The sequence below is a fragment of the Hemiscyllium ocellatum genome, chromosome 8 (genome assembly GCF_020745735.1).
Source record: "Hemiscyllium ocellatum isolate sHemOce1 chromosome 8, sHemOce1.pat.X.cur, whole genome shotgun sequence".
Lineage (NCBI taxonomy): Eukaryota > Metazoa > Chordata > Chondrichthyes > Orectolobiformes > Hemiscylliidae > Hemiscyllium > Hemiscyllium ocellatum.
The window spans coordinates 52,692,886-52,705,507 of record NC_083408.1 but is presented as its reverse complement, the minus strand read 5'-3'; positions in this window follow the sequence as shown (position 1 = coordinate 52,705,507).

Sequence of the window (12,622 nt, the reverse complement as noted above, 5' to 3'; positions counted from 1 at the left end):
ATTTTAATGTGTAACCCTGCTGTAAGTCTACAGTGGTGAGTAGAGCGGGTTCTTTCTTGATTATGAGAAAGTGAGGACTGCAGATGCTGAGGATCAGAGCTTAAAAATGTGTTGCTGGAGGGCTTATGCCCGAAATGTCGATTCTCCTTCTCCTTTGATGCTGCCTGACCTGCTGCGCTCTTTCTTGATTATGTTTTATTGGGATTTGTCTCTTGATTAAATTTTAAAAATATAAACCATAAGTACTAAGCTAGCCTGCAGCACTGTTTCTTAGAGCAAAAAGACAGTACTATTTTCTTGGTCTGTAGATTGTGAAGGAGCAAAGAGGGACTTTAGTAGAGTGATATGCTCGTCCTGTCAGATGTGGGGGTTTATGGAGAGTTTCCATGTTACTGATGATTATGTCTGCAGTAAGTGTCTTTGGTTGTAAAACTTATCAGATCACATGGATCAGTTGGAGCTCAGTTAGAGGCAATAGGAATTTACAAGAGCTGGCGGTGTGATAGATGGCAGTTATAGGAAGGGAGAAAAGCTGCAGATGCAGTCAAGTAGATGGGTTAACTCCAGGAAAGGTAGGAGGGGTATGCAAGACATGCAAGAGTCTTCTGCGGCTTTCCCCATTTCAAACAAATATGCTGTTTTGGAAATGTAGGGGTGATGGACTCTCAGGGGAATATACCATGAACAGCCAGGTTTCTGGTATCGAGACTGGCTCTAATGTAAGGAGGGGTACATCAGATTCCATGCGATTGATTGTGATAAGGGTCTCTCTAGTCAGAGGCACAGACAGATGCTTTGTAGCCAGCAGCAAAAAAATCAGAATGTTGCGTGCCTCCTTGACACCAGGATCAAAGATATCTTGGAGAGGGTGCAGAATATTCTCAAAGGGGAGTGTGACCAGCAGGAGGTCATTGTACACATTGGAACTAATGACATAGGAAGCGAAAAGGATGAGATTCTGAAAGGAGAACATAGAATGTTTGGCAGAATTTAAAAAGGTGGACCGAGAGATTCAGGATGGTGGCAGTCTGAACAGTCTGGTATGTTAGGTTCTATGGTGGGCACCTTGCCCAGGCAAGGTGGGCACCTACCAACCCCACCCCCCCACCCCTCCCACCCTAACTCATTAGTCACCCCTGTGGAAAGTCTTTAGTTTAAAACAAGTCAAATACCGAGAGCTCCTTTAAATCAAGATTTAGCAGATCTGGTGCTGATATGAAGACATCAAAGGGAAAAAGAGTTAGGGAGTGCAGCAGGCAAGACACTCTCCTACTATGTTGGGTACCCCCGCAGCCATTAACTTGACGGCGCCCTTGAGTTCAATGGAGCAGCAGCAGCTACTAACAGAGCTTACAAAAGGGAGTGCTGGAACCAATCACTGCCATGCTGGCAAAGCATGAGCAGGAGATCTGGACCTTGGATCAACACGTGGAAGCTGTGGAACAGTGGGCCATGGCCTCACAGGCCACGATGGAGAACTCTGAGGGGGCGGGTCTGAACCTTGGAAGGCCAGGTTTGCGCCCTGCAGGAACAAATAGACGACCTCGAAAATCAGATCTTGGGCTTACCTGAGTGTGAAGAAAGTGAAAACCTCACTGGCTTCCTTGGGGGATGGCTTCTGGAGTTGCCGGGCCTGGAGATCGCATCACACTGGGTGAGCGTGGATGGGTCTCCGGATTGTGATGCGCAGGTTCAGGCTGGGTGGGGAGGAAATATAATAGTGTATTCTTTACCACCTTTAACTCCAAAAGCAGAGGACTAGCCATACTGGTATGAAAGAATCTCACATTTTGGGTGACAGATCAAATCAAGGATGAATATGGATGGTTCATCTTTCTCAAGGTAATACATAGAGAATAGTATGGCATCCTGAGCGTTTACTGTCCCCTGACGCACCCTGTCGAATTTTTAGTTGAAGTAGTCTCTAATTTGATGGCTTTGGGGTGCTCTGTATGAGTATAGGAGGAGACTTTAATTGGCTCATGGGTGCCAAGAGGGTTGTTGGGTACATCTAAGCAGTCTAGGCAATTAGTGGACTTGTGTGAGGAGCTGGCCTGGTGGATTTGTGGAGGTGCCTCAATGGGAGGGACTTTACCTGTTACTCCAACCCCCACAAGTACCACACAAGAATTGATATGTTCTTTGTTCCATCGGTTTGTTTGGACTTGGTTTTAGCCTGCAGAATTGCGAGCATAACTATTTTGGACCATGCGGCAGTATATTTAGATGTTAAGGTAGTGGAGTAGTAGACAGCAGTGATGCATGGATCCATTTCTGTTGAAGGATGATAACTTTATACAGTACTTCACAAGGAAGTTCAGAGCTTTTAGGGACATCAATCGGGGTACGGCTAATAAACCATCAGTGCTCTGGGACATCACCAAAGGATTCTTAAAGGATCTTATTATTTCATACTTGGCAACGAGAAGGAGACAGAGGGGGTTGTAGCAGATGATCGAGGCCTGGCTGAAGGTGGTCAAATTGCAATGGGACACGACTCTCTGGGCTGCTGGGGACTCAGTGCTCACACAAGGGACAAAGAGAGGGGTCTCCTTTGAAAAGCAAAGGCTGTTTGAACATGGGGATAAGCCAGGTAGATCCCTGGCTTACTTGGCTAGGAAGGAAAGTGTTCCACAGTCCATTGTGTCTATTAGGGAAAGAACTGGCAATGTCACTCGTGAACTGAGGAAGATCAATGCCAGATTCCGGGAGGTCTATGCAGAGTTATACCGATCGGAGAGCTGTGGGGATGGAAATGTGAGAATGGAAACCTTTTTGGAAAACATGGACCTCCCCCATATAAATGCAGCTCAGGCCTCCTTGTAACACCTGGAATGCACCTGTAACAGTATAGGAGGTGCAGGAGTTGGTAAGGCAGCTCCACGGTGGTAAGGCACCCAGTCCAGACAGATTCCTGAGTGAATTTTACAAGGAGTTCATACACATGATAGCTGAACCACTGCTGTGATGTATAGTCACTCATATAACCAGGACTGTGTTCCACTCTCTCTTCGGCAGGCTAATATCTCCTTTATCATAAAGAAAGGGAAAGACCCCGAGGATTGTGCATTGGACAGACACATCTCGTTATTGAATGTGGATTTTAAAATTTTATCAAAAGTGTTGGCTCAGACACTGGAGAAGGTACTGTCCATTATTATAAAAGAAGACCAAATGAGTTTTATCAAGGGTCGCAACTCCTCGAATAATATTAGGTGGGTGTTGAATAGAATGCAAATATGACAACAGAGAGAGATTCTGGGTTTGGTGGTCTCCCTGGATGCTGAAAAGTCTTTTGGTTGGGTGGAATGGTCATATGCCTTTGCTGTTCTAGATCGTTTTGGTCTGGGAGAGGCCTTGACCAGGTGGGTGACAGTGTTATTTAGATTAGATTAGATTACTTACAGTGTGGAAACAGGCCCTTTGGCCCAACAAGTCCACACCGACCCATCGAAGCGCAACCCACCCATACCCCTATATTCACCCCTTACCTAACACTACGGGCAATTTAGCATGGCCAATTTACCTGACCCGCACATCTTTGGACTGTGGGAGGAAACTGGAGCACCCGGAGGAAACCCAAGCAGACACGGGGAGAACGTGCAAACTCCACATAGTCAGTCGCCTGAGTCGGGAATTGAACCCGGGTCTCAGGCGCTGTGAGACAGCAGTGCTAACCACTGTGCCACCGTGCCGCCCACATATAAAGACCCTGAGGCAGCGGTTATTATGAACGGGATTAAATCAAGCAATTTTGATATGGAGAGGGACAGACATCAGGGATGTTCCCTAATCAGCACTACTATTCACCTGGGTACTTAGAACATAGAATCCTTACAGTGTGCAAGCACGCCCTTCAGCCTAGCTAGTCAACTTCAATCCTCTGAAGGGTAACCCACCAGACCCCCCACCTTATTAACCTAAATTTACCTCCCAACTAATGCACCTAGCCTACACATCCCTCAACACGATGGGCAATTTAACATCGCTAATTCACCTAACCTGCACATCTTTGGACTGTGGGAGGAAACTGGAGCCCCCAGAGGAAACCCACGCAGACATGGGGCGAATGTGCAAACTCCACACAGACTATCACCGGAGGTTGGAATTGAACCCGGGTCCCTGGCGCTGTGAGGCAGTAGTGCTAACCACTGAGCCACCGTGCTGCAAATGGCAGAGGCTATCTGAAAAGACCCTGAAATAATGGCACCGGAAGTGGGAGTTGGGAACACAAAGTCACTCTCCATGCAGATGATGTCCTTTTGTATTTTAGGTTACACCAAAAAAAATCCATACCCCGGTTAATGCAAAAAATTAAATTATTTGGTAGCTTTTCGGGATCCACAATACATTTCACAAAATTGGAAGTCACGTCCATTGGGGGTGGGGAGGGGGTAGGGTTGGTGGAGATACAGAAGCTGGAAGGCGGAATGGAATTTCCCTTTAGGTGGTCACAGTAAGGTTTTCTTTATCTGGGGATTTTTATGACTCCTCGCTTCGGGCAGCTGTACGGAGCTAACTTTGAGCAGCTGTTTGAGAGAATAAAGCAAGAGACTTGCAGCGATGGGAGGGACTACCCATATCATGGTTAGGCTATATACCCTTGATTGCTATATCCTATGAAGATGCTGCACTATTTCCACCCAAATGGGTGCTGCAGAGGTTCGCAGGATGTCTTGGATAATTTGTTTGGTGCTGTAGGCACCCTTTAATTAAATTTGCCAAGTTGCAACTTCCAGAGGATATGGGGAGAGGGAGTGGACCTCCCAGGTCTGAAGAAATATCAAATAGGTGCTCTGCTGTCATATGTCGGCGAATGGTTGCACAATGACCCAAAATCAATAAGGCTTGATGTGGAGGTCTCGCAGGCAAAGTGTCCCGTCATAAACTTCCTGCTTATGGATAAGATGAAGTCGGTGGTTGAGCACTGTGGAAGTCCAATTATCATAAAAACAATAAGAGCATGGAGGATGATGCAACAGGGTGAGGGCAATCTGCTTAATACTTCGCCGTTTACCCTGTTAATGGGAGCCCCAGGATTTAGACAGGGGTCAATGAACGCTGGCTTAAGAACATGGGAGGGTAAAGGAACCCCTTATCTGGGAGATCTATTTGAGGGAGTGGTCTTGATGTCTTTTAGCCAATTAGGCCAGAAATACGGAATCCCTATACAGGAAATACGGAATCTTTTCCAATATTTCCAAGTTAGGGATTACATACAGAAGAAAACCACGTTTTTGACTCAGCCATACAAGTTGGATATTGAATGTGGAGTGCTCCGAAGTGGGGGCGTTCTCTCAGTTAGTACCATATACCATCTGCAGAGAGGAAATGTCCTGGGGGATATGAAGAGACTCCATGAGATTTGGAATCAGGAGTTTGGGGAGGAAATCTCATCAGCAACATGGGAGGATATATGGGGGAATATAAAGAAAATTTTTATTATGCAATAAGGCACAAACGATGCAATTGAAGATCCTCCACAGAGCCCAAATGGCGCCAGAGAGATTATCAAAGTTTAAGAAAGGATCCTCCCCGAAATGTCTCAAATGTAAATGCATTGTTTCTAGTCCTGTTAGAATACTGGGGGGCCATAGTGAATGAGCTGGAGAGGATTCTGGGAGTGGAAGTTGGGGGGATCCAATGTCCCTCCTCTTGGGACTACCGAATCTTCCCTCTCTGGATAAGCACGGGAAGAGGTTGTTTAATATCCTGACTTACTGTACAAAGAAGAACATCTTAATGAACTGGATATCAGAAAAGCCTCCAGGTCTTGCAGGGTAGCATAAACTTGTGACGGGGCATGTCCCTCAAGATTATCTGACAAGTATGGCTCACCACAGAATGGACCGATTTTATAAGACTTGGCGGCACATTCTAAGTTATATGGACACGTATCTGTCAACGGTATTGATTAGGGCCTTTATATAGCCACAAGGGCTGCATATGACAGTCCAGGGACCCTGGGGGGGGGCCTAGTAAATATGTGTATAATTACTGTTGCTCCTGTGGATGGGAGCCTTGATGGAGGTTAGAGGAGTGGACTAATGTAATATAGTACAATGTAGTGTAATTTAATTTTTGTGTATTGTAATTTAATTTAGTTATTTCATTTAATTTGAGTTGTGCTAATTTGGTTTAAGTTAAGTAAATATGAGTCGGCTGTATCTTGGAAAATAATGGACAGTTATGGCTAACATTACTGTAATATAACAGTACGATATAATTTCTATGTTTCTTTACTTTTGTACTTTATAATTTTTTTTGCTTTGTGTTTTTGTAAAATAAAGGGAAATTTTTTTCAATAAATATATATACATGTAAAAAGGAGGTCCTTGAGGGTAGTAATATCTGGATTACACTCAGGGCTATGAGCTAGTAAAGGTAGGAATAGGAGGATAGAGCAGATGAAAGATTGGCTGAGGGGTTAGTGCAGGGGAGAAGGGTTCACATTTTTGGATCATTGGAATCTCTTCTGGAGTAGAAGTAACTGGTACAGGAAGGACAGATTGCACCTGATTTGGAAGGGGACTAATATATTAGCAGGGAGATTTGCGAGAGCTGCTTGGGAGGATTTAAATTAGTAAGCTGGGGGGGCAGAGGGGGAATGGAAATTGAGGAAAGAGATCAATCTGAGACTGGTACAGCTGGGAAAAGGAACAAGTCAAACAGTCAGGGCAGGCCGGGACAAAGCAGAGAACAAGGTAAGACTGATAAATTAAAGTGAATTTATTTCAGTGCAAGAGGCCTTAGCAAGCTTTGAGAAGATTCGTAGCTCAGGTTGAGGTTCTGGATGTAGGTTTGCTCACTGAGCTGGAAGGTTCATTTCCAGATGTTTCGTCACTTACTAGGTAATATCTTCAATGGGTCTCCAGGCAAAGCACTGCTGATGATTTCTGCTTTCTATTTATATGTTTGGGTTTCTTTGGGTTGGTGATGTCATTTCCTGTTCTTTTTCTCAGGGAGTGGGAGATGGGGTCTAACTCGATGTGTCTGTTGATAGAGTTCGAGTTGGAATGCCATGTTTCTAGGAATTCTTGTGCGTATCTCTATTTGGCTTGTCCGAGGATGGATGTGTTGTCCCAGTCAAAGTGGTGTCCTTTCTTATCCGTATGTGAGAATAATAGTGAGAGAGGGTCATGTTTTTTTTGTGGCTAGTTGATATTCATGTATCCTGGTGGCTAGTGTTCTGCCTGTTAGTCCAATGTAGTGTTTGTTACAATTCTTGCACAGTATTTTCTAAATGACGTTAGTTTTGCTTGTTGTCTGCATAGGGTCTTTCAAGTTCATTAGCTGCTGTTTTAGTGTGTTGGTGGGTTTGTGGGCTACCATGATGGCAAGGGGTCTGTGTAGTCTGGCAGTCATTTCTGAGATGTATTTGATGTAGGGGTGGGGGGCCAGGGTTTCTGGATGTTTTTTGTCTGTTTGGGTTTGTTGCTGAGAAATCGGTGGGCTGTGTCCATTGGGTACCCATTCTTTTTGAATACATGGTATAGGTGATTTTCCTCTGCTCTGTGTAGTTCCTCTGTGCTGCAGTGTGTGTTGGCTCATTGAAATAAAGTTTTGATGCAGCTTCATTTGTGGGTATTGGGATGATTTCTTCTGTAGTTCAATATTTGGTCCGTGTGTGTTGTTTTCCTGTAGATGCTGGTTTGAAGTTCCCCATTGGCTGCTCGCTCTACTGTGACATCTAGGAATGGCAGTTTGTTGTTGTTTTCCTCCTCTTTGGTGAATTTTATGCCAGTAAGGGTATTATTGATGGTCTTGAAGGTTTCCTCGGATTTATTTCGCTTAGTCATGACAAAGCTGTCATCCACGTAGTGGACCCAAAGTTTGGGTTGGATGGTTGGCATAGCTGTTTGTTCGAGTCTCTGCGTCACTGCCTCTGCTAAGAACCTTGGTATTGGAAATCCCATGGGCATTCTGTTGGTTTGTCTGTAGGTTTTGTTGTTAATGTTGAAGTGTGTGGTAATGCATAAATCCACTAGCTTGACGATACTGTCCTTACTGATGAAGTTGGTGGTGTTTGGTGTCTGTGTCTTTGGGTCTTCTAATAGTGTCGTCAGTGTTTCCTTGGCCAGGTTATTGTTGATTGATGTTAGCAGGTCTGTTACATCAAAGGAGACCATTATTTTATCCTCTTCTATCTTAGTGTCTTTAATGATTACCCAACATTCATAAACTAGGAGCGCCCCTCAGACCCATAGTCTCGCTACCTGGAATACCAACATACAGATTGGCTAAGGAGCTACATCAAAGACTAAAACACTTAGCAGAAGACTCACACCATTCCATTCACTCCACCCAAGAATTCCTGAAGACCATCAAAAATACTAAGATAGAAGAGGTTGAAATAATGGTCTCCTTTGATGTAACAGTCCTGCTTTCATCAATCAACAATAACCTGGCCAAGGAAACACTGACGACACTATTAGAAGACCCAAAGACACAGACACCAAACACCACCAACTTCAATAGCAAGGATAGTATCATCAAGCTAGTGGACCAATGCCAAACCACCCACTTCACCTTTAACAACAAAACCTACAGACAAACCAACAGAATGCCCATGGGATCTCCGATACCAGGGTTCTTAGCAGATGCAGTAATGCAGAGACTCGAACAAACAGCTCTGCCAAACATCCAATTCAAACTTTGGGTCCATTACGTGGATGAGAGCTTTGTCATTACTAAGCAAAACAAATCCAAAGAAACCTTCAAGACCATCAATAATAACCTCACTGGCATAAAATTCACCAAAGAGGAGGAAAACAACAACAAACTGCCATTCCTAGATGTCACAGTAGAGCGAGTAGCCAATGGGGAACTTCAAACCAGCATCTACAGGAAAACAACACATACGGACCAAATATTGAACTACAGAAGCAATCACCCCAAACATCCACAAACGAAGCTGCAACAAAACTGTATTCCAATGAGCCACTACAACCTGCAGGACAGAGGAACAAGGCAGAGCAGAGGAAAATCACCCATACCGAGTATTCAAAAAGAATGGGTATCCAATGAACTCAGTCCGCCGATTTCTCAGCAACAAACCCAAACGTGCAGACAAATCACATCCAGAAACCCTAGCCCCTCTCCCCTACATCAAATACATCTCAGAAATGACTGCCAGACTACTCAGACCCCTCGGCATCATGGTAGCCCACAAACCTACCAACACACTAAAACAGCAGCTAATGAACTTGAAAGACCCTATGTAGATAACAAGCAAAACTAATGTCATTTACAAAGTACCGTGCAAGAACTGTAACAATCACTATGTTTGACAAACAGGCAGAAAACTAGCCACCAGGATACATGAACAAAAAGACATGACCCTCTCTCACTAGTATCCTCACATACGGATGAGGAAGGATACCACTTCGACTGGGACAACACATCCATCCTAGGACAAGCCAAACAGAGACGCGCACGAGAATTCCTAGAAGCATGGCATTCCAACCGGAATTCTATCAGCAAACACATCGAGTTAGACCCCCATCTACCACCACCTGAGAAAAAGAACAGGAAATTACATTACCACAGGAAATGACATCACCAACCCAAAGAAACTCAAACATATAAATAGAAAGCAGGAATCAAAGGCATTGCTTCACCTGGAGGCCCACTGAAGATGTTAACTAGTAGGGTGATGAAACGTCTGGAAATGAACTTTCCAGCTCAGTAAGCAAACCTACATCCAGCAAGAGGCCTCACCTGGAAGGAAGATGAACTCAGGGCATGGTTAGGAACATGGATCTGGGATATCATAGCAATTGCAGAAACATGGCTCAGGGATGGACAGGACTGGCAGCTTCATGTTCAAGGATACAAGTGTTATAGGAAGGATAGACAGTGGGGCAAGAGCGGAGGGGGAGTGATGTTTTTGATAAGGGATAGCATTACTGCTGTACTTAGGGAGGATATACCTGTGAATACATCCATAAGTTATTTGGTTGGAACTGAGAAATAAGAAAGGGATGATCACCTTATTGGGATTGGATTATAGACCCTCTAACAGCCAGTGGGAAATTAGGAAACAAATTTGGAAGGAGATTTCAGTTATCTGTAAGAATAATAGGGTGGTTATGTTGAGGCATGTTATCTTTCCAAACATAGACAGGGACTGCCTTGTATTAAAGATTTAGATGGAGAGAAAATTTTCTGTGGATGCACCTACTTGAGAGAGTGCAAAACCTGACATACTCTTGGGAAATAAGGCAGGGCAGAAAATTGAGGTGTCAGTGGGGGAGCACTTTGGGGCCAGCGACCATAATTCTATTGGTTTTAAAATAATAATTGAAAAGGGTAGACCAGATCTAAAAGTTGAAGTTCTAAATTGGAGAAAGGCCAATTTTGACAGTATTAGGCAAGAACATTCAAAAGCTGATTGGGGGCAGATGTTCACAGGTAACGCGACGGCTGGAAAATGGGAAGCCTTTAAAAATGAGATAACAAGACTCAAGAGAAAGTATATTCCTATTAGGGTGAAAGCAAAGGCTGGTAGGTGTAGGGAATACAAGATGACTCTAGAAATTTAGGGCTTGGTTAAAGAAAGGAGGGAAGCATATGCCAGGTACATACAGGAGAGATCGAGTGAATCCTTAGAGTATGCTGCTAGGAATTCTCGTGCATGTCTCTGTTTGGCTTGTCCTAGGATGGATGTGTTGTCCCAGTCGAAGTGGTATCCTTCCTCATCCGTATGTGAGGATACTAGTGAGAGAGGGTCATGTCTTTTTATTCATGTATCCTGGTGGCTAGTTTTCTGCCTGTTTGTCAAATGTAGTGGTTGTTACAGTTCTTGCATGGTACCTTGTAAATGACATTAGCTTTGCTTGTTGTCTACATAGGGTCTTTCAAGTTCATTAGCTGCTGTTTTAGTGTGTTGGTAGGTTTGAGGGAAAATTGGGGGGCAAAAAGGGGACATGAGATAGCTTGGCAAATAGAGGATCCTCCTTAGCTAGGGAGAGAATAGAGCCCCTCAAAGATCAGCAGGGCAGCTGATGGATATGTGGAGCCACAGGATTTGGGGGAGATACTAAACAAATATTTTGCATCAGTGTTTACTGTGGAGAAGGACTGGGAAGATATAGAATGTGGGGAAATAGATGGTGACATGTTGAAAAATATCCATATTACAGAGGAGGTGGTATTGGATGTCATGAAACACATAAAAGTGGATAAATCCCCAGAACCTAATCAGGTGTACACTAGAACACTGTGGGAAGCTAGAGAAGTGATTGCTTGGCCTCTTACTGACATTTTTGTATAATTGATGGTCACACATGAGGTGCCGGAAGACTGGAGGTTGGCTAATGCGGTGGGAAGGAAAAGTCAGGGAACTATAGACCAGTGAGCCTGAAGTCAGTAGTGGGCAAGTTTAGATTAGATTGCTTACAATGTGGAAACAGGCCCTTCGGCCAAAAAAGTCCACACCGACCCGCCAAAGCGCAACCCACCCAGACCCATTCCCCTACACCTAACACTATGGGCAATTTAGCATGGCCATTTCACCTAACCTGCACATTTTTGGACTGTGGAAGGAAACCGGAGCACCCGGAGGAAACCCACGCAGACACGGGAAGAATGTGCCAACTCCACACAGTCAGTCGCCTGAGGCGGGAATTTGACCCAGGTCTGTGGCGCTGTGAGGCAGCAGTGCCACCCACTAAAAGTTGTTGGAGAGAGTCCTGAGGGATGGAATTCACATATATTTGGAAAGGCAAGGACTGATTAGGGATAGTCAACATGGCTTTGTGCATGGGAATCTCACAAACTTGATGAGGGCAGAGCAGTAGATGTGATCTATATGAATTTCATTGAGGTTCAGTAAGTTTGACAAGGTTTCTCATGGGAGTCTGGTTAGCAAGGTTACAACACGGGGTAAACATCTCTGCTAACTTAAACCCAACACACAGAGAGGCTGACCTCACACCTGTTGTGGGGAAAACCACCAGTCTTGGAGTCAGAGTACTTATTGTACAAGGAAATACTGGAGCTCTGGGGAGAGAAAGACACCAACAGCACAGGGGTCAGCTGTGAGTCTTCTCTCAACCCAGAGCACATGTCAAGATACTTTTAAACATTTTGTAATATAATAGGTCTGTGATGAGGTTATTGTCTCTGTAATATAGTTTGTTTTTTGTAAACATTGCAGAGTCGTTAATAGTTTCAGTGCCTTCATTGTCATTTCTGCACAGCCTTTGTTAATTTCAGCGCGGTCGTTGTCAGCTTTAGTGCCGACGTTGTCAGTTTCAATGTTGCACAGAAGTCCATTGCTGTAATAATGGTCGCTAATCGCTCTTCCTGAGAAGGACAATTACTGCAGTCCGGGCTGTTAGCACTTTGTATTGAGTCTGTATCAAATTTAGCATTTCTATCAAAGGTGTTGGCTGGAGCCAGACACTTCAGCGGGCAGTATACGTTATTCATGTCTATTCTTTCCCCCACCTGCCTTAAACTAATTATTTAGGTTGTGAATGCATTGTGCTTGCAGGTAGTATCTGTGTTTGCTCTCTCCATATTGTGGTCTGGTGGCAATCTTGTGTGTCAAGTGGCCAATTTATGGCTCAGCGGCAACTGTCTGTGTGGAGTTTGCACATTCTCCCTGTCTCTCCGG